Here is a 23,951-nt window from a genome sequence, read left to right on the forward strand (position 1 = left end):
ATTTAAATCTAAACAATAAAAGTATCTAAAGAAATTCTGGAGATAATAGTTATCGACGATGTCAACCTTCATCTATGAAAAGATACCCCATCATAGAATCGAGTTAGCATGTACTAGGGAACTGATTTTTGTAGTGTTAGATACACTACAGATAGAAACACTACAGTAGATAGTCTTATTTTCTGAAGCTTAATTCGAATTCGTTTTAATATATATATATATAGGATATATTAGGATAGGATATATTGGGATACCTATATAATATGTATATAGGTATCCTAAATTAGTAATTGTTACTTTGACTCGTAAAAATAACTTTAGTGAGTGTTAAGTCTTTCTGTATTTATAAATTTTAGTGTTAATGAGCAGGAACTACTTAGCGTACACCACTTAAGTAGTTTTTTGTGGTAAGATACACTAAAATGTTTTTTTAAAGGTGCTATTTTATAATTTTGTTGAGATATTGCTCATTGCGTGGATATTTATTTGGAAAAAAAAAACAGTAATGGGGAACTATAAACCGGGTGGATTCCAGAATAGCCCAGCCCGTGGCGACTTTTCGAAATCTCGCCAAAACTAGGTTTCACTGTGGTTGATCGGTATTTGTTTTATCGAGAGGTGTGTAAGAGAAATATCAGAGTAAAGGTAAGTTATTTTTTATTTTATTTTATTGAAAATATTTTAATAAATTTGTAATAATTTAAATTGTTTATTAATAGTAAAAAAATAACTTTGACCCAAGCAATAATCGCCAACTTGGCGATTTTGTTTTACTTTAAATTTTCAAATATAATAAAGTGTTATCCGCATTTTTATCAACGAATAAATGGCGTCCAGAATAAGGTAATATATATATGATGTCCATGAACGGCTTTTATTCATGTCAGACAAAGATCTTCCCCGCTCTTCGGTTGCTTTCACCAAAATGCAGGAGTTGGAAGATATTTGTGTAGATGAGATAAGAATGAAAACATTTATTGTTCCCAGCTTCAAGCTCACTTTCTTCATCTAAACATTTTATCGGGTTGTTCTGTTCTTCCAAATATTTAACTCTTTTTATAGATATGATTAATAAGTTATAGAGATGCACTCATTTACAACTGGTGAAGTCTATCGCTACTTTATTTCTAGCTCAATCACTTTTTATTTTGAGAACCCTTTTAGCCCTTTAATCGCACAATTTTTATGAACATATTATTCTTACTTTTTTCATTACTTTGCAGTAATTTAGGCCAATATATAAGTGAAAAATATTATATCTCAAATTCTAATAATTTATGGTTCAGAAATACAAGATGAAACACCGGTGAATTATTTATAAGTTAATTAGTTAATTATAAGTTATTTAGATCGAAGAGAAATAGTTATTTATCATTGAAGTTTTTTTTTAATTTACAAAATCATATAGTGATACATTTTTGAATATGTCTGGAAAAAAAAAAATACTTTTCACACTGCGTTTCTTGGATTTTGTATTTTAGTACAAACATTAATCCGATAATCTATCAGATTTTTCTAGTAACTGTTAGATTGTAATCTAATTCCTTAAAAAAATGTTAAGATTATGTCACTCATTCCAAATGGATGTTCATTTATTTTGATTTAACATTCGGTATCCGATGCATTTTTTTTTGAACCACACATTTAACATTATCTGTGTTAAGCGAGGAAGAAATAATAATAATTAAAAAAACGAACTTAAATAGTTAAGAAAACACAGCATTTGCTGGCAAATAAAAACTATAGAAGATATAATTGTTTTCATTGGGTTCCCAGAAAAATGTTGCATAGAAAAGCAATTAATGAGTTTTCTTTATTTTTTTTTTGGTATTGATTTAAAAAAAAAAGAGAGGAAAATGCATTCCTTACTTGGTTTGAATAACGAACTAATTTGAAGACGCGTGAATGCTAAGAAAATTTACTGAGGAAAAGAATTTTTTTTCTTTATACAAATTTTTTTTTTTTTTTTTTATAATTTTGAAACGATTGTGACGCTTAATGGAGGAGTTTAATGGGGCGAAACACTTTAAGCCTGTGAAAGAAAACAATCGAACAGTCTCTATTAAGCTTTTTATTAATAAATGCAAATATAAGCTAATGCATAGTTGTCAGTTAATGCAGTGACTTTCGATGCAATTTTGTTTTCACATCTGGTGATTCGTGAGAATGGGTGCCTATTTTCGAGCGCAAGAAACCTTTTTGTATATACTTTTTTTATAACCGTCGTTGAATAGCCGACTCAGTTTTTGGGTTAACGACTACTCATGTTCAACTCATTTTGAACACAACCCAGAAGACAAGGGAACTCCTGGATCGAGTAGTGGGAGAAATTCGCGTTTGCGGAGGATTTTTTGAACCCGCATTTGCGTTACAAGGAGAGGAAGACCACGAGAACCTGCCACGGTTAACCTGACGGCAAGGGGACTCTAACCCATGATCCGCCTACCACTGAGGATATTTCACGTCAGCACTGTGATCGGTGCAAGCCGGATGCGGAATTCGTATCGACCAGCCATCGCTGGATTCGAATCCGGTTCACCTCATTCGATGGTGAACGCTCTATCTCCTGAGCCATCGAGGCTCAGATACATTTGCTTCATAAAAATGAAGATGGTAATAAAATGGTAATGGAGATGGTAATAATTCGAGCGTTTAAAAATAAGCGCCCATTCTCAAAGCCCGCCAAACACGAATGACTTCGCGGCGTGAATTTTTGAACGTCAGTATTACAGTCTGTTAAATTTAAATACTGAACGTGGTAGTAAAATAATTTATACGTAAGTAAAAGGTTATGGCTTTTAGATTAAAAAAAATAATAATATAAAATTAGTCATAACTATCTAAACCAAACTAACCTAAACTGTGTTAATATACCTTATTTTAGTATTATGAAAATCCTACAGTTAGAAAAAGAACAATTTTTTGAAATGAGGATTCTAAAAACAGCACGGTTTGGGAATCTTTTTGCAATATTCTATAATTAATTCTATTTTCTTCTATTTACTATTTAAACAAATAGGCCATATCGAGCATTTTTTCTGATATAAAAGTTTTTTGTGCATTTTATTAAAGAGGAGAAATAGTATTACCTAAGCATATTTTTTCAACATTATCTTTTTTAAAAGGACAACTTTCTCAAAGTTAACGGGAAAAAATAAGTTAGAACATCAAAATAAAGTAATAATTGCAGAATTCTTTGTCCATTTAAAAAATAACACAACCTGATGTTTTTTTTTTCGATACACAGATATAAATTTACTTTCCTTACACGAATATATAAGAAATAATAAAAAAAAATCGTAATTTTTCGAAAAAATAGTATGCTAAGTAAATAGTCAGCTGTTTTGCATCATGTAACTTTAAAGAAGGAGAATGCTTTTAATTTCTTTTAAAACTTTAAGCTTTCTTTTTTTAAGAACTTGACAATAATTTAAAAATGGAAGTTTAATTTAAAGAAAAACATAAATTAAATTACTAGAGAAATAGATTGTGAAAATAATCAACTTGGTAGTGTAAAGAATGAAATTTTAAAAAATGAAAAACAGAATGTAATTAAATAAATGTTTGAATAGTCCTGTGAAACACGCGTAGACAGGTTATTAAAAAATTCATTTTAAAATTATGACATTTAAGACCATGGTATAACATGCTGTGAAATTTAAAGATGTTTAAAAATTTTGGCTACATATTCGGCAGCTCTATTCTCTTTGTAGTGTTATGAAGCATCAAAACACGAATTCACACATTCATCGATGATATTACAATTTTATTCAAGACCTTTTATGAAACTTTCATCTTCATTTAATTGCTTGATAATTGTAAAATATATATTAGAAGAAATTGATAAATATATAATATCCCAAATCAATGCATACGTATGTATACTATTGATATTGTATCAATGAACTTACTAAAAATAAAATTAAAAAAAGCTAATGCATAGCCACATTCTATTAGAAATACGCTTTTATAAAACTCAACATTCGTTGAATAAAATGTTTTATTCAAATCTCTTATTTAAATGACGAATAAATTTTCAGACAACTTAAAAAGAAATATCGTATTTCGCAATTAAAAAAAATTTAATATTCGGCTATCAGCAAAAAAAATATGAATAATATTTTACGCTACGCTTGCGTAAGTCACTGTTTCGCGTAAGTTAACTATGTTTGAATATTAATCGCCTCATTTAAATATTTCTACATCGTCACCAAATTAAATTTTTTAAAAACAATTCATTTTAATTTTTTCGGCTTCTTATAGATAAAAGCAGCTGAAATTCTAGATTTTGTAATAAAAAAATACGTATAGTTATATGGTATAAAAAAATTATGCCGCATAATTTATAATTTTTTCCACCACAATTAAAATAAATAATGAAAAAACAATAAATAATTTTTAAAAATTATTACTTGTAGGATATTATCTTTGGGTAAATGGGCTTCCATTTTTGCAATTTTTGGTTGCAATTTTTCTGCAATTGTTCAATTAGTTTGAAAGATATGACTAAAAACGCGAAATGCGAAATTAGCATTACGAGGACTTTCATTCGCTTTTCTGACTAAATTATTAGGATCACCATTACGGCTACCCCCTATAATCTGAAGGTCAAGTACATCAGAGAAAGTACGTTTTTGTGCCTGATTTCGTATCTTAATAAATAGTAAAAAATAATTAGAATATTTGAGATCACCCCATAAACCATTAAGATTGACACTTAGTACGTGAAAATCCAATCATTAGAACAAAAGTTATCTCTCCCTCTTTTTTTTTTCTTCTTCTATTTGCGCACTGTGCATCCAAAATGTTCAAACCCTGATCAGAGTCCTCCACGAAGACAAATTTATCCCAATACTTGATCCAAGAGTTTCCTTGTCTTCCGGATTGGGCTCAAAATGACAAGGCTACGGGGGTTGAAGATTGTTAATCGTAAATTGGGTCGGCTGTTCAACGACGGTTATAAAATAAAATGAAACCTATCATAATGAAAGTTTGACTTAACTAGTATATTTAATCCACCCCTGTCAAGAGAAGCATTGTTGTTTTATTATAACAAAAAATCTCAAATTATTTACGATTTTTGATTTAACATTTAGCTGCATTAACTGTCCTATAAGATTGATCTTTAGGGTGTTTATTTAGGGATGAAACGTAGAGAATGTTAAATTTGTCTACGTTCATTAGACCAACGGTGAGTCATTCAGAATCAATGGGTCAAAAAAATTATCTTAATTGCTTTTCAAATGAAACCTCGTGTTACGAACGCGTTTTATTTCGGCATAGCGTATTTTATGATTTTTTTTAAAAAATTTACTTCGATGCATCCAAGGGGAGAATTAAATACACATTCCAGCACCAAATGTACTAAATTATGTATAAAGTGTCGAGTCTTTGGTAATTATTAGAATTGCACCAATGCTATTTCTTCGGAAAAATTATGATTTAAAAAAAAAATAGTTAATAAATACACTGGGGTAAGAAATTAAAAAAATTTGCATACTGGGTCCCACAGAGGGCTGATCGTTAAGACACGGCTACCAGCAGATCACCGAAGTCAAGCATCACTGGCTGTGGTCAGTGTGCGGGTGGGTGACCACTTGGATCAGGTCTGCGTAAAGACTGAGGGTGTGCCGTATGGGTCCTCGTTAAAACTGTTCTACCGTAATGTACTCGACTTCGCGTACAGGTCATCGGCCTACCGAAGAGGGGGTGCCACTCCCTCTGCAGAGGATCAAAATTGTGATGGCATGTCTTCAGATCATGTTCAGGGATGTTTCCCAGACCGTCGTGCAGTCGACCATTGTGCAGCTCTAGTGCGACGTAAATGAACTACAACAACAACTGGATCGATTTTAATGAAATTTGATATGTCCATACATTGATACAATGATACACACCAAATAACCATTCAACAATTGTTATACACACGCATGATATTAACACTCGTTGGAGTCGGAAGGTATGAAACAGCGGTTGCAGAATTGTCAAATTTACACTTAATGTAATGTGACAATTTTAATTTCTAATTTTACCTAAGCCTTTAATTTTTCTTTAAACGTTATTCCTCTTTTTTTTATTTCAGCAATCCTTTTAACTTTCTTCGTGACCTTTCTCATGGTCAGCGCGGTCATCGCACTTCCTGTAGGGAAAGTCAACCAACCCCTCTATTCACGCCTTTCTTTTTCTTCTTTTAATTTTAGGGGGGGCTAACTAACCAATCTCTTTCCTTTAAATTTCAAACTCTCCTCCTCTTTAATTTTAATTGGTCGTAGTTTTTCTGGTCTACCCCAGTTAAGGAATTTTAAAGTTTTTTTAAGATTCATTCTTTTTTTTTCTCGAGCCTTCGGGCAGGTTAGCTTTTCTCCGCGATGCGGACTTCGGTCCGTATCGAGGGATTTCTTTTTTATATTTTTTTTAACCTTTATCTTAAATTAAATTCATAACTGTAATCAATTTCTGAAAAATTTAAAATCAACAGTTTATACCTTTAATTTTTCTTTAACATTAAAAGTCCTCTCAAATTTAAGTTTTCTTTTCATATTTATTTTAACGATTAAATTACTCGTTCTTTTATATTTTACTTTTATGTATGACGCCTTCATTGTTTTAATTCTCTTATCACCCATTTCTAATAATCGCCATTCATGTGTAGTAAATGTAACGATCGATATTTCTTACTAAATAAAAATAATTTGTTAATAATTGAATGTGGTGCTGAGGTGCTTATTTCCCCGTCTTCCTTTGATGTCTGTTTGTTTAATATGTCCTCATGTATGGTGAGTACCCTTTTATTATTGTTTTGGGCATTGAATTCTTGATAATATTGGAAACATCAATTTACTCCATTTATCTTAAATACTTATATCTGGATATAGCATGACCTTGTTTCTTTATCTTTTTATTTTAATTATTTTTAGTTTCACCCTTATTCTAAATTCGGTGATACCAATTTATCCAATTTCTTCAAACCTCACACTTTGTGACCCTTTGAACCTATTGGGTTATTGTTATCCCACATTAGCATTGTACTACCACTTTCCTTAACGATCACATCCCCCTTTAATTCTATTTAATTACCTATATATATTTTCGGCCTTAAATTTTATTTATCACGACGTTTCAATCATTTAACTATTTTTTATCATGACTATATCCAAAATACTAGTACATATACCAAATATTTCATTCTATTAATTACAATACATAAATAACATTATCCTTATACGCACCAAAATATTAATTATAATTAAACTCTTACAAGAATAAACAAAAAAATAGGTTAATAGGGGTTATGGTCCCCTCTTACAGATGTACAGGCCTTGCAGCGTGATTTCATACTTGAAATAAGGCAGTTTATCATTGGCCTGAATTGTCCTGTGGCAATTTCATACCTTCCGACTCCAACGAGTGTCATGCATGATCATACGTGTGTATTACAATTGCTGAATGGCTATTTGTTTTGTATCATTGTATGAATGTATGTCCATATCAGATTTCATTAAAATCGGTCATGTCATTTTAGAGATAATCGATCGAGTCTGCAAATTCTCTTTATTTCTGACACCAGTGTCATTTCATCCCTTATTGAATTTTTTAACTTTTCATTCCTCTTCCAAATTGAAATCTTTAGTTTATTTCAAACATTGTGTGGCGTTGAATATCCTCTTTGAGGTTTAAACATGTTTTCCGAATAGATTTCCGTATAATTTTTTAAAGCAGCTTAAAACGAAGTCAGTCGGAAATCAAAGCACATCACTCCTTGTTTGGACTCTTTGTCTCTTAGACATACAAATCACTCTTAGACATACATCAAAATCACTGTGTCTGATTTACTTAAGGGATTTTAAAAGATCGCAAGTCATCTAACAAGGGCTAGAATTCTATGTGGGAGATTCCTAACACAAGAGGGATAAACTTATTGTGATAATTGATCTAAAATTAGTATGCAGGATGAGGACTATGAGGTGCTGAAATACTCCCCCTAAAAATTCTAGAACGTTTGATATTTTAGATGCGAGCTTGGACAAAACTTCTTGAATAAATTATGTTTTTAAAAAAGTTCGCGCAGTTGTCAGAACTCATAATTATGAGGATAATAGTGAAAAAAAACAAACCCAAAAATATAAAAGGATTTTTAACAAAATTTTAACTGAAGGCTCCGAAGGGAGAAGAAAATCCATTTTTAATTACTAAAATGACGATTGGATCTCGATTGTTGCATTTTGAGAATTACTAATTTTTGTAATACCGATAAGATAATGACAAGATAATACAATTAAAGACAAGATTATAGTTTCAGGACAAAAAAAAATCTTCAAAGTATATTTATGTTCTTTAAATGAGTTTATGGGTTTAATATTTATAACATATTTTATATACAAACTGACAAACATACTTAAGTCATTACTTTAAAAATTAAACGGCAAATTTAAAATATTTTCGATTTTGTTAAATGCACCTAAACTTTAAATGAAGTAATTAGTTAATTCTACTTAAGAGTATAAACAATTGTTTATTATAAAAGATCAAATGCCGGTTTGGATGAAGACGAGAAATATTTGAGTGATAGGAAAAATGTTTTCTTTGAACATTGTTAACAATGTGTTTTATGATTTAAATCTCATCAACCCTTTGTGCCTCATAAATTATCGACGGTGAGAAATTTTAAAGAGTTTGCTGAAATAGATAATTTTTTTTTAGCAGATTATAAAAAAACATTATGAAAAAGTTTAAACTTTTAAATAAGGCATTCATTTAACTGATTGGAATAAATTTAAAATATATAATTTAGTGAAAAAATAACTTAAATAGTAAATACTCAAGAATATGAATATATTAATCTATAAAAAGTGGCGTTTAAGAGAACAGGAAGTCCCGTAGGACAGTGTTTCCCAAACTTATGACTTTTGTGTACCCTTTCTAAATGTTTCGTAACGCTTTGTAGTACCGCTAATAAAAAAATTAATGTATTTTTTACTGTAAAAAATTGCACAAAAGTTAAAAATCACAACTGGCTGTTGACACCAGTGGCGTACGCAAGGGAGGGGTTTAGGGGTTTAAACACCCCCCTTGAACTCAGACAAAATAGCAAAACTAAAAATTTTAGTAGAAATTATGCGAGCTATTATTTTTTAAGACTATATATTTTTATGTGCCTTATGCCTACTTTTTTTTCTCATGGTATTTCTCAGAATACGGAAAAAACATTTACTATAATAGGGTTGTACTTTTGAATCCAAAATCACGTGATATATATATATATATATATATATTTGCTGTTCTTGGATCTTTAGGATGTCAAAAGGCAAGAATTTAACAATTTTTAATTACTTTGAGAAAAAATCACGACCTGCACTTAGTGAGGTGACAGCATCTGGTACCAATGTAAGTTTTTCTGTTGTACAGAAATGTGATACTTCCGTTGAAGAAAACGTTTCTAGCATAACAAAATCTGATGAATGTGAAAGTGGCCCTCAAAGTGTTACTTCCCACCCATATGATATTGGACTTTTTTCAGATGATATTACATTATGTTCTTAAACTTAAAAAATCAAATCAAAATTTAACTAAACAATGTTGTTTAAATAAAAAGTCAAAACTGTCTAGCTGTCTAAATTAGGGAAATAATAGTGCTTTATTACAGACTCGAATTTCTTTTAGTAGTTTCAGAAAATTATGAACACTCCCCTTGAAAAAATTCTGCGTACGCCACTGGTTGGCACCACTAACTATTAAGTGCAAATAATAGCCAATAGAAAAATACGTAATCGTAAATTTTCATGGCTAGCTCTATTTTTAAATAAAATTTTGTGAAATTTTCGTTTGTTGTAAGATATTTCGCATAAGAGCGCGTACCCCCACTAAACTGTATTCCTGAGGGTACGCGTACCACACTTTGGGAAATACTGCATAGGAATGGAGTTGCGGTTTTTCCCTAAATGGCGCTATTCTTATGTCGTGATTATAGACACCGTCCAAGTCGAAATTTCTGATGGTTTTCCAATGAAGAACCAACATTATCTTGATATTAACCTTCAATAATTCCGTCATCAAACATTATATTTTTTGATTCTAACCAACATAAGAAACCATCACCCCAATGTAGGAATTCGGACTGATTTATGATGGACCGACATAAGAATAGCAACTTGTTTTGATGATTTCAATACTGTTCATTTTGAACTATCAGAAATTTCCACCATAGTCTACAAAAGAAATATACCATCAAAGCCATTTGGTTTTGATGGTATTTTATTAACAATTGAACAAGATATATAGGGAAAGTGGGAACTAATAGAAGGAATTGAAGGCGGCCGGTAACAAACAACTATGAAAGTATAAATTGGGTGACGCGGACCACACGTCATGTTCCTCAATGAATTTATCTGACACGGCGAATTTAAAACAATAAAATGTGCACAATAAACTATCTTTTTTTGTTCAAATAAGTTAGAAATAATCACCGATGTTATCTTTTAAATATGCGAAAAACTGAATAGCTTATAGTAAAATATAAAACAATGAGTAACGCTGAACCCATCAGAAAGTTCGAATTCGTTTTCGCTCAACCCTATTTAATGAATCCCTATTTAATCCACTACAAGTTTAAAAAAATGTATTTGAGTATTTGAACTTTAACGGGTGAATAAAAAGTATTTAATGAACGATTGAAAATTTGAACAAGATATACAGAGAGTGGGAACTAATTGTAGGAATTGAATAAAAAGAATTTTTTTTTTCTGAAGAAAAAATTATTAGAAATGAAACGAGTCCATTGTATTTAATGAATAGTTTATTATTTATTCTACCTAATAATGTTTTTTTTTGGTACACTGTGACTATGAAAGTGAAATAGATGATCAATTTTATTTTTCAATAAAGAAATATTTAAGTGATAAATAAATTACTATGCGCTGCTCTTCGTAAACGGTAAGTCGGTAGATTTATATGTTTATACATCAATCATATGTTGAAGGCAAACGAAAGAAATAAAATTCTGTCGATCTGGCAAGGGTGATTGAAAAGCGTACATTTCAAAACTATTTTAATAGGCTGCTGCCCAACTAAAAATTACGGAAACTAATTATGATAAATTTAAAAAAAAAATATCTATAGGATATTATATATTCTTCAACAGCTTATAATATATCTACAAAGACCTGTAATGAGATCAATTAGACTAATTGAGACTATTTAATTGTTCCCCTCTTAAAATGCACCCTCAGAGAAATTTTAAACAATTTTTAGAAAACAATTCGTTTCTTATTTGCAATCGTTTGACCCCTACTGAAACCTTTTTACATTTTTCGCATTTTAACCTTTAACGTACAGTGATCAGACTGATTCTAATTGTTATTAGTCTAACTATAAGACAAATAAAAATAAAGTGATAGATTTTTCCGCTGATAATTATTAACGTTATTGAGGAAAATTAAATCAATACAAGAAATGGTTCGAAAAAAGATAAATGGGAAAGTTAATCAAAAAATTCTATTTAATATGGCTTCGAATCTCTCAAAAGAAAAATAATTTAAAACAACTAAAAATCTCGTAAACATGGTATACAACAGATTGGTACGATAAATAACTTGCATTGGTTATTTTTTTCAATTATTTCGAGAGGAAATTAAAATTATTCTAAAATTTAAATAGAATTTTAATTGCCTAAATTTAAGATTGTTATAAACTTGATAATAATGAAAAATTTGAATTATAAATTTGAATTGTTTGAAACATAATTGTCAGTTGAAATTTAAAATTGGATATTTCTAAATTGGAGCTTTTGAGCTCGGAGGAATTCTACCATGAAAATACAATTTAAAAACAAAACTGAATATTTATTGCTTTAATCTGTGTTCGAAATCAGAGATAAAAATATATATTTCTTTGCTAAAATTTATCACGTATCTATTTTTAATTAATTCTTATTCAAACATAGAAATAATTTTAATTAGTGTTACGCAATTATTCATCTATATCAAAAAAGAAAATGGTAAAAAATGTACTCAAGTAAAATCTAACCGGACTCGTGCCGGATTCGAATCCATTTCTCCCGTGTAAGGAATCGGCCGTGTTTACCAACTAACACTAGTTTCGCTCGGATATTGCACAAGAAGTTAACAATAAGCCACTAGTTATTGCAATATGACGAAGAATATATTATGTGTTAAGCTATTTTTGTAAGTCGTAGTATGACAGAAATAGTTCTTTTCAGTATACTAATTTATCTACAATACATTTTGTTATTTATAACAAATTATTTCGTTTCATTTGTCTTATTAGAACGATTTAAATTTATATATATTATACAGATAATTTTAAATCGCTTTAATAATCCTCACAAGATTAATAATCGCATTAATATTCCTCACACTTTTTTTATCCTCACAAGAGATTACTGGATATTCAAAAATTTTGGGTTCGGATATCCGTTGCACGACGAAAACTAAATCTTTTACAAGACCGGTTTCGGGTATCCGGTAAAAATTTATTTCCTGGCCATTTTTGGGTATCGGATAAAAATTGGATACTTTACCAGACAGATTTCGGGTACCTCACCATGTATTATAGTAGTTATAGTAGTTATGCAAAACTATATAAAAATCATATCATTCAAGAATCATATATCGAACAAGTATTTTACGAGTTATATATATATATATATATATATATATATATATATACATAAAACAAATGGCGATTAAAAGTTTGTCTCTCAGTCGCCACTTTTTTCGTCGAGATTCTTAAATGATTCATAAAAGATTTTCGTTATTAATAATTTTCAATAAATGTGGAATTATCACGAATATTCCTCATTTTTAAAATGTATGATTTTTAGAAGTTTCTGGATTTCTAGAAATTCTTCACATTATTAAGTATTTGAAAAACAATGTTAAAAATGCTGGGCACAAAATTTCTGCCACATACCAGTTACTTTAGTTTAAATAATTTAGAAATGGATGGGTTTTGAAAAAACAAGTTTTGTTTTTACGAATACATTTACTTTGAATCTTAATATGATAAAATTCCAAAATCGATCGAGGCAATCGGTCAATAAAAGTGATAATTTGACTGATTTTACTGAAATTTGTGTGCCGGGTACTTTTCTAGTCCTTATTCTTAAAATATCCAACAATAAATCATTTTCTGTTTTACTCATAATCATGTTTTGTAGTTCTTTTTTCTAAACACTGCACGAGAAGAAACAAATAAGAAAAGTTCTTTCAATTCTAATAAAGTTGTTCATATCGTTAAATGTCTAAAATATACCGTAAAATATATAATATTGATTCTTCTTTTTTATCGTTTTTTTTCTTTCCTTTTTCTTGTTCATACGCTTTCGAAAGTAGAGGCTTCTCAAGCTTAAAATAAAAATATTTTGCTATTGGCCAGTTGTAGCATCTTTAACAGCGGCCATTGTTCAAAACGTGACATTACTTTTTCAAAAAATAGATTATTTTAAACTATTAAAAAAAAATACCGATATAAATAAAGTAAGACAATTCTTCTGAAACATATTTCGAAATGTGGTTGATTCTTAAAATAAAGAAAAATTTCAAAAAGCAAACGGGAAATTAATTAATTTTCAAAATATCATAAGACATTCATTAAATATTCCATAGTTATCAATAATAAAAATAATATGAATATGGGGTGCATTTTCGATGTAAAAAGTGGCGATTGGCAGAAATTTTTTTAATCCCCTCTTATTATACAGTACCCGGTGATATTATTCTGCGCACTCTAAGATTCTATGTAAAATCTTAATTATCACGTGATACTCTATACAGCGTTATTGTTTTTACGCCAGTGTTTGAACTTGTTTACGTTAGTGTATCAATTAGTTAAATTAGACAAGATATATAATATAAATTCGACGACTGGTTAAATTAAACGATATATTATATAAATATAGAATATTTATTATATACTTAGTATATTATAATAATGAGACCAAATTATAAGACGCACTGTAGTGTTTTAATAATGACATGATTTGCACGCGTTTATGGACAATACTCTTATAATGAAACACACGTGTAATGGGTTTTTATTCAGGAAATTTTTTTTATACTTTCTATTCGTATTTATTTTTAACGTATTGCATTACAATGTTAACCCATTTGTACAGGAGTGTAAACAAATGTAAACCGGTTTCAGTCACATAAGAACAATAAAGCTGTATAGTATCACTTGATAATTAAAATTTTACATAGAATCTCATAGTGCGTCTAATATTTTACAAAGGAACTGTATTTAATTTTTTTTTTAAATATCAAAACATATTTCTGAAAAAACAAATATCAGTATAAAGTTTGATAGATAAAATGAGTGAGAGTTTCATCATAGAAAGATACATAATCTCACCTGTTGTGTGTGCAAAAGAAGAAATGAGAGAAGAGATGCGTCGAAACAGTATGTGGTCCTCCTAACATTTAATCTCGGGGAGTTATAAGACTTCTCTTTTCGTGGGGAGCCAATCGGATGGGATGCGCTTCATGACGTCATTAACACATGCGTGCTTGAACAGGTAGTGGGTGGACAGAGGCTTTTATGATTTTGTTTTTCAGCATATGGACTATAAGGTAAGTGAAGAATTTACTTTTTGTTTATCACTATACCCTTATTGGTCAGATATAGTTAGTGGGAGTTCTCTGATTGGCTGCTTAACCAGGAGCTCTTCCAAGTGAGGCGGAAAAAGGAAGTGTCAGCGGGGGAGGGGATGCATAAAGTGAGGAGGCGAGGGGTGAAATCACGTTTATTAAGAATTTGCGTCAATATGTGATCCAGACGTAATCAAAATTATGCAGTATTATAAATGGAATATCTTAGTCCTTTTCATTAGTAATAGTACTTATTGTGTAATGTTACAAATCGTACTCCGAGTACAGAGGCCGACAGAGTTTTTAAAAAAAAAATCAGCCAACTGTTGAATAAAATATTTTTTTATGACTTTTCGACGAAAATTATTTTTTTCACAAAAATTTAGTGACCAGAATTTTGTTTTCTATTCATTATCTTGCTTTAAAAAAAATGGCTGTACAAAATTTTCAATTTGAATTTTGACAATTACTAAGCGACCCTCCAACACCCTGGAGTTGAAACGCTTATTTTTTTATTTTATATCTGTCGTTGAACAGCCGACCCAAATTTGGGTTTACCGCTACTTATGTTCAACTCCGTATGCTAGTCATTTTGATCCCGATCCAGAAGACAAGGGAACTCCTGGATCAAGTAGTGGGAGAAATTTGCCTTCGTAGAGGACTTTTTTGATGGAACTAACCCGCATTTGCGCTGCATGGAGAGGAAGACCACGAGAACTTCCCACGGTTACACTGACGGCAAGGGGACTTTAACCCATGATCCGTCTACCACTGTCGATGAAATACATCGCAGCGACAATTCATCGTGAGCACAACTCGTCTCAACGACAATTCCTCGTGAGTACAATTTCTAGCGGTTTCGATGAAATACATCGCAGCGACAATTCATCGTGAGCACAACTCGTCGCAACGACAATTCCTCGTAAGTACAATTTCTAGCGGTTTCGATGAAATACATCGCTGCGACAATTCATCGTGAGCGCAACTCGTCGCAACGACAATTCCTCGCGAGTACAATTTTTTTGCGGTTTCGATGAATACATCACAGGGATAATTCATCGGCCGGGATAGCCTGGTTGGTAGGGCACCGGACCCATGTCCAAGAGTTCGTGGGTTCGATCCCCGTCGATCCGATCCGATGGCTGGTCGATGGGAATTCCGCATCCGACTTGCACCGACCACTGTGCTGACGTGAAATATTCTCAGTGGTTGACGGATCATGGGGTAGAGCATAGTCTTCGAGAAACAAGGCCGTTGAGATCACCAAGGTTCATTAGTGACGTCACAAACAGTGATATATAGCTGATAAGCTATTAGCCGCCAATTTCAAATACTTGTCCGTCGCATATGTCGTTACAAACCATTCTCAAAAATACGTATAGCATTATTTTACAACTTTTAACAATGCCATACGCATGTGTAGTTCCGAAATGTAAAGGGAACTACAAAAATAGGCCTGAAGTATCAGTTTTCGAAAAGTGAGGAAATGAAACGAGAATGGATTAACTCCATTAAACGAGACACTTATCAAATAACTATTATAGTTGAGTATTTGTAATTTATCTTTTATATTTTAATATTCGTTTTTGTAGACTTTATACTAAGCTTCTTAATTACATAATGAAAGAAGTTGTATTTAAGAATTACAATGTCTTAGTTATTGTTTATTGTTAGCGAATATTAGAATGTAAAACCAGCACAGCATTGGTACTTTTCCAAAACTTTTAGACGGGAAATAAGACAAATTTTAAAAGCAACTGCCTTGTTTAAATATATTTATGTAAGCAAATATCAGATGTCACTTAAGATGTAAAATTATTATATTTAAAAAACTAATAAAAAAAAGCTTTAGTTATATTTTAAGAAAAATTAATAACAATGCTGATTGGCACTTGAAACTTATTTATTCTTAACGATAGCTTACGATCATATGAGTAAAATTTCATAAATATTCATACTTGAAAGCAAAAAAACTCCGATGCATTAAATCATATTAATAAATAAGCAATTTAATTCATTCTTAATTTAATTTTTGTACCTTATAATTTAAATGAATATTAATGAAACTCTTGTTCATGTTTCATATGGTATAAATAAATTTTGAATTTGCTACAGATTAAATGTGCGATTCTCATTTTATTCCCATTTTTATGTTTATCTTATAAGTCTGGAAGAGTTTATGTAAACAAGCTTTAAAACAATAATATATTTAATCTTATAAGAAAGATTGTTATCAATAAATTTATTTGTTAGAAGAACTTAAGATTTGGAAATATTTTACTTTTTTGTAATAATCAACAAAAAATAAAAAAGGCATATTTACTTTTGGAAATAATAATTTTACAATCTTAGGGATCGAAATATTCTGTTAAATTACTTATAGTTTATTTATTATTATTACTTCATAATTATTACTTAGCTAAATTATTTTGTCTCATTTTAATATTATATGCGTCGTTTATTTGTAAATAATTGCAGTGTTTATGTTTAGATTATTTCCACTTGGAATTTAAATGTATATCATACGATGCTGAAAGAATTCTTTAGAACCTATTACAAAAGGAAAATTTTGTGAATGCGAAAATAAAATTATAATTTCTTTAATTGTCTCTTTTCTGCCATGATATAACATATTTTTATTTGTCTCGTTTCCTTTTTAAAATGTATCATTTCTTAGTTTCAAATATATGATTAAAACTAATATTTGATTACATATTAGAAAATAATAAATTATACACTTAAATAAGGTTTATTCTTTTCATATTAAAAATAGTCATGACGAATCAAGATTCAAAATCAAAAAAAGTATTCTTATTAAATCATTTTCTATTATGAAATATACATAATATTGCTTTATGAAAAGCATCAAGCAATGCTACATCTTCATTTTATTCAGTTATACCGTAATAAATAACATTGATAAATTGTAATTAGAAGCTAAAAATTCACCACCTAAATATATTTAATTGCAATTAAATTAGCTAAGGCAAAAATATTTTACGTCGCTCAAAAGTTTGAACTATTTATTATAGATTTCTCTTAATACAAATCTGATTTCCACGTTATCTTGTGGTTTAATAACACTTCCGAGGATGACGTCACAAACCTACTGAGAGACCTTGACTCTCGATGGCTATGGTTAGAGCCCCATTGCCGGCAGGCTAACAGTGGGAGGTTTTCGTGGTTTTCCTCTCCGTGTAACGCAAATGCTGGTTAGTTCCATCAGAAATTCTTTCACGAAGACAAATTTCTCCCACTACTTGATCCAGGAGTTCACTTGTCTTCTGGATTTTGTTTAAAATGACAAGGCTACGGAGTTGAACAATAGTAGTCCTAAGCCCAAAAAATTTTGTCGTCTGTTCAACGACGGTTATAAAATAAAATAATATGTACAGCACGTCAGAAAAAAAATTAATGAACTACCATTTTAATCTAATAACGGAACTTCACGTTCTAGGAGTACTTAATAGCTCGAGGGAGGGACTTTAAATACGATAATTAATAAGTAAAGACATATTTTAAGTTGCGAAATCAGACACAGAAACGTGCTTTCTCTGATTTAACATAACTTTTCCGATGGATTCAGATGTCTGACCCCCCAAAATATGGGGGGAAGTATGGTCCCTATAGTTTGGTAAGGAGAGCGATCCAAAGTTTGTTAATTTTACGTTTTGCTTGTTTCGCTATATATCGAGAACTTTTAGTGAATTGAAAAATTTTTACTCACAATTATAAAACTCGTTTATCCAAAGATAATTCCAAGCAAAAGATAAATTTTAATAAATATTTGTTATTTTTTTTATTATTTTATTATGGTAGAAGAAATTTTGAATTGTGAAGTATATAATTTCAAAGAATGTAATTTTATATGCCAAAATACATAATTTGAGTGAAATGGGTCGAATAGTTCATGAGAAATTGAATTTTAAAAGAGTCAGATACTTAAAATTTGATTTCTCAGAAACTATTCGATTTTGTTTTTAACCATATAAAATTACATTCTTTGAAATGAGGCAAAAAATTGTATACCTTACAATTCAAAACTGTTTCGACTATTTTTCAGTAAATAAAAAAAAAAATTAACAAATATTTCTAAAAGTTATCTTTTGCATGGAATTATCTTTGGATAAATGAATTTTATAATTGTGTGCAAATTTTTTTCACTTCACTTCTTGAGCTATAGCGAAATAATAAAAAGTAAAATTAACATTACGGAGTCGAACCTTGAAACTCTCTCTCCTGACCTATAACTATTGGGACCTTATTTCCCAGATTGCGGCAACACCCAATATTTCGGAGGTTAAAAATCTGAATCCGTCGAAAAAAAAAGGTATGTTTATTCGGAGAAAGTACGTTTTTGTGTCAGATTTTTTAAATTAAAATATGTTCTTCACTTATTAATTTGACATTTGAGGTCACCCCCTCGAGCCATTAAGATTGAGTTCTAAAACATAAAAATCTGATTATTCAGGGTAGTCCGTTTTTGTTGTTGTTGCACACTGTACATTTCAAATCTAGAGAGTTTGCTACTACAATTATATACTAATACTTCCATACATTCTTCTTCGTCGGCAATACAGCCTATGACAAGCCAAGACCGTCCCAATAAGTTTTTGCCACCTTGATTATGCCATCTTACCAACATATATTATTAGAATATATATATATATATATATATATATATATATATATATATATATATATATATATATATATATATATATATATATATATATAAGTTCAAAATGAAGAATAAAACAAAGAAAAAAAAATAGACATATGAAAAAAAGGGGGTGGGAAATAATAAGTAAAAAAAATAACAAACAACATTTTATTTAAAAAAAAAAAAAAGAATTGTTAATAAAAAAACCGGAAAAAAAGCCGAAAAAAAAAGATATAATCTTTTCTTCAGCCCACACGATTATATCCGCAAAACAGAGTGCTTTCTGATATTATATCAATAAAGCCAAAGCAAAATTTATTAATACAATAGTGTGAGGAGCACTCAAAATTTTTTTTTATAAAATAACTGCATAAAAATAGATCATAAAAAGTAAAAATAACATGTAAAAACAGATCATAAAATAAAATAAAAAGAAAAAACATTAAAAAAAGGGGGGACTATAAAGCGAGTAGCAAAATCATAACAACTTACATGGACGGATATTTTTCTTGTATTTATTTATATATATATATATATATATATATATATATATATATATATATATATATATATATATATTACAGCATGGCCCCTCGTAATATTGACCCATACTATTCAAACTGGACCACGTGTAATAATTACCGGGTACCCTAATAGAGGAAACTATTATTCAGGCGCTCATTCAATCATCAACGTGGTCGGTTTTAGACTCAACGTCAATATTAAAGCTTATTGCTCGACCTCTAGGCTTTTTTTGCAAACCACCTCTTCTTCAGAGTACTAAATTATAGTTATGAGCTGCCTTGCACCCGGTAAAAATCTTTAAATGTGTTATCAAAAAATACAACTAAAACAATAAAATCAACTTAAACCGAAAGGGTATTAGTGTAAAGGAAATACTACATGGCACTGCTTAAATTGTTATGAAAACTGTAATAAACACCTGATCACATTTTCAGTTTCGTTGATTAAAAAAAAAGTATTTCAGTTTATTTTTTATAATCTGTCATTATTAACGTTTTGTAATCAGCAAAAACAGAATTATCTGAACAACGAAAATGAGAGTAAAATAGTAAAAATCATAATGCTATCCAAATTGAAAATAATAAAAAAAAAATACCACAAAATAATTCTAATGATCGATACTTTGCTGTACGCTTAATAAATAATTTTAAGTATTTTTAGATATACAGGAGAATTTTACGATGATGCGTCGAACTTGGATGAGGGAAACATGCATTAATTTTTGTATTGGAATGGGGGAAGGGGGAACTTGTTAAGGCATGAACGCAAAAACAAGCAAACAAATTAAAAAGACACGGGAGTTAACTTACATAATCAACGTACTTCTTTCCAGCTAAGCTGTGTTCGCAACTAATGTTCAACTCACTAGTAATGTATATGTACTTAGTAGCGTCATAGAAGAATGAATGACTGAATCACAATGACTGAATTTCGCTCATGGTATCACCAAACAGCATTGCCGGCCAATCACTGCAATACTGTATTGCTGCTAAGAAACCAAGAAACCCTTTGTTTGTGACATTTTTCAGCTACGCATTTGTGCTACATGGAGATGAAAGCCACGAAAACCTTCCACGGTGAGCCTCATGGAAAGGGGACTCTAACTTATGATCTGGCTACCACTGAGGATATTTTACGTCAGCACTATGGTTGGCGGATGCGGAGTTTGAACCCGGTTCACCTCATTGGAAGGCGAACGCTTTATCCTCTGAGCCATCAAAGATAAATCCAAATTTATACAGTTATAACTCTTAATCATAAGTTAAATAACCCTCATTGTAAAGATATTAAAACTATTAATTTTCAATGGGTACCACAGCAATCCCCATTTTTATCCGAAATGAAAATTGAATGAAAATCAAAATAATAATAATCATGTAAAAAGAGAATGATAAGTAAGCAGGATGAATAATTCGTTACATGCATGATTTAAATCAATCGACTATTTAAATCATGATTAAAATCGCAATTTTAATCACTTTTTTTCTGAATCATTGATTTAAATCAGCTATGATTTTTTCTAGTTGATTTTTTAAAAAATAAATCTTAATTTAAAATTAGTTGCTTAATTTTTTAAATATATTCATTAGGGTGATTCTTTCTGAGGTCTGATTTGATGATAATGAAGATTTTGTCCAAAGAAATAATAAAAAGAAAAGGTATGTAAATCATGATATTTTAAAATAGACTAATAAATAAAATTAGAGACTGCAATGGCTTGAAATTGTTAAATTACCCCCATCCCCCCTTTTACCCATTACCTCTGTGTAAAATAATTTGCTGTGAAGAAAAATATTTACCTATTTAACGTTCAATATAAGTGCTCATATGATATATCGATAAGTGTCAGTGCTATATCATAATTTTCAGTTATTTCTTTGTAATAATAATTTATGAAACATTTTAGTTGTAAAATTACTTATTCTAATGTAAATGTATATGATAAAATTATGAATAGTTTTATTAATACATTTTATCACATAACTTGACATTTAAAGTATTAAAAAATCTCATTGAAATGAAAAAAAAATCCGATTTACATAAAATAAATTTCTTGAATCATGTAGGTGAATTTCATTCCAAGAAGAAATCGGATCTCTCGAACAGTTAAAATAAATGAACTTTATTTACACAAAAACGCAATAAAATCATGTCTGACATTAATTGAAATGGCATTTAATAACTTTTCCGTCGATGTTTCAAAATGAATATTTTTAAAATCATCCAAAATGGAGTGATTTTAATTAGTTTTTGTTTACTGGTGAACTGTCCTTTCGTTGTTCCATGATTTTTGTTTATCAAAGTTTTTAATTAAAAATTTGAACAGAATAGACCTTTTTACAGTGTCCAAAGTGCGGTACTTAGGACAAACCTAAATGTAATTAGTAAATCATAATTAAAATGTATAAGCAATTTAACGTGATAAGATGATGTCAATTAAGTTATACGTAGAACAGAAGAAAAGAAACATCTTAATAACTTTCGATCTATTAATTAGGTTGTCACCTACTATCTTAATGGTTTGAAGGCCAAACATTCAACAGGCTATTAAATGAGTGCATACCAGTATTGGGCAAAAATATAATCGATTACATTTTTCGATCACAGTAATCAATTACTTGTAATCATGATTACGAGATAACATAATTTTGATTACAACTGTAATCGTGATTACAACAAACAATTACAGTAAACAATTACTGGTAATCGTGATTACAACTTTGATTACAGTTGTACTTGTGATTACAATAGTCGATTATAGTAATCATTTACTTGTAATCGTGATTACAACTTTCAAAAATTCTGATTTCAGTTGTAATCGTGATTACAATAATTGATTACAGTAATCAATTACTTGTAATCTTGATTACAGCTGAAATTAAAATTTTGATTACAAATAAAAGTGTCAAAATCAAATGATTACAAAGTTTACAACTGTAATCATGATTCCAAGTAATTGCGATGACAAGTAATCACAACAGAAACGATTACGGGTAATTATGATTATAAGTAATCAAAATATATGACTACATGTAATCATATATTTAGATTACTCGTAATCACGATTACAAGTAATTGGTTATGTAATCAGGATTACAGTTGTAATCAAAATTATGAATGTCTTTAATCATGATTGCAAGTAATTGATTACTGTACCTGAAAAATGTAATCGATTAAATTTTTGCTCTACTCTGATGTAATCAAAAATTATGATTTGTAATGGTTACTTGTAATCGTGATTAAAACGAACGTGAAAAAAAAAGTTAAATTTTTTTTCTCCTGTCAACTAAATTTTAGACTCATCCCCAAGGTCATGATGTAGATGAAATAGCTTTTTAAAAAAATATCCTTAAAAAAACCCTCTGAAAACATTAAAAATGACCTTAAAATTATAAAAAGGGAGAACAGAATAAATAAATAAAAAAGTACATACACTACAAAATGCGATCACAGGTTACCCATTAGCAAAATGGTTGTTTTCTAATTTGTTTGGAAGAGAAACTTTATTGTGTTTTCACCTTGGACATCTTTAACTGTTAATCTTGAACTGCTCGGTACACAATTTCGCAGACAAATTTAAATGCAGATCAGACACATTCTGTGTAAAATCTTTGAATGACTGAATAGACAATAAGCATCCAATTGAGATCAATATTCACATTTTCGGATGAGTACAATGGTGTTTGATGGAGATTGTAAGCTGCATCATACACCCGTTTCGGATTCACAAGTTCATACATGAAATATGAGTTGAAAGCTAGGCGTTTTTTTTTCAATTTTACATGAATACTGATAGAATCATTTATATTGCGTGGAACACAGTCAACGGTCTTGTTCTGATTGGGTACGTTGACAATGGATCCTTTTATCCCTAACTGGTGATCAACACCCAGTTCTCGTATTTGCATGAAAGGGGTTCGGAGAGTCACCATTCGCCACTTTGGTACTTTTGTGAGGGACGGGCTTCAAGCTTGCATTCGCGAACGGAATCCTTTCCTTTTTCCGTTTGTGTGCAGCGCTTAAGGTATTCCCGTCTTCGCTCTTTGACTTTTTCCAGCCTCGGGTAAGTTTAGGCCTTGGCATCGTTATTTTCTTGCTTCAACTCTAACTTTTGGGACTGCGTCCATCAGTTTTGACCCTCTTTATGTGTCATATTCACC

At 30.1% G+C, this 23,951-nt stretch overlaps 1 protein-coding gene across 2 annotated transcripts in view; it reads right to left on the reverse strand.

Moving 5' to 3' along the window:
• sNPF (short neuropeptide F precursor) overlaps positions 1 to 20,731 on the reverse strand; it is a 72,257-nt gene extending 51,526 nt beyond the window's left edge. Inside the window, exon 1 of one of the 2 annotated variants that reach the window (XM_087166512.1) lies at positions 20,601 to 20,731. The gene's annotated coding sequence lies outside the window, so the exon portion shown is untranslated. Of the gene's footprint in view, positions 1 to 14,367; positions 14,574 to 20,600 lie in introns of those variants that run through there. The other variant, XM_087166511.1, reaches the window with a different exon arrangement.
• Between the last annotated feature and the right edge of the window lie 3,220 nt (positions 20,732 to 23,951).

The sequence above is a fragment of the Parasteatoda tepidariorum genome, chromosome 6, assembly GCF_982258835.1.
Source record: "Parasteatoda tepidariorum strain Cologne lab strain chromosome 6, Ptep-v5.0, whole genome shotgun sequence".
Classification (NCBI taxonomy): Eukaryota; Metazoa; Arthropoda; class Arachnida; order Araneae; family Theridiidae; genus Parasteatoda; species Parasteatoda tepidariorum.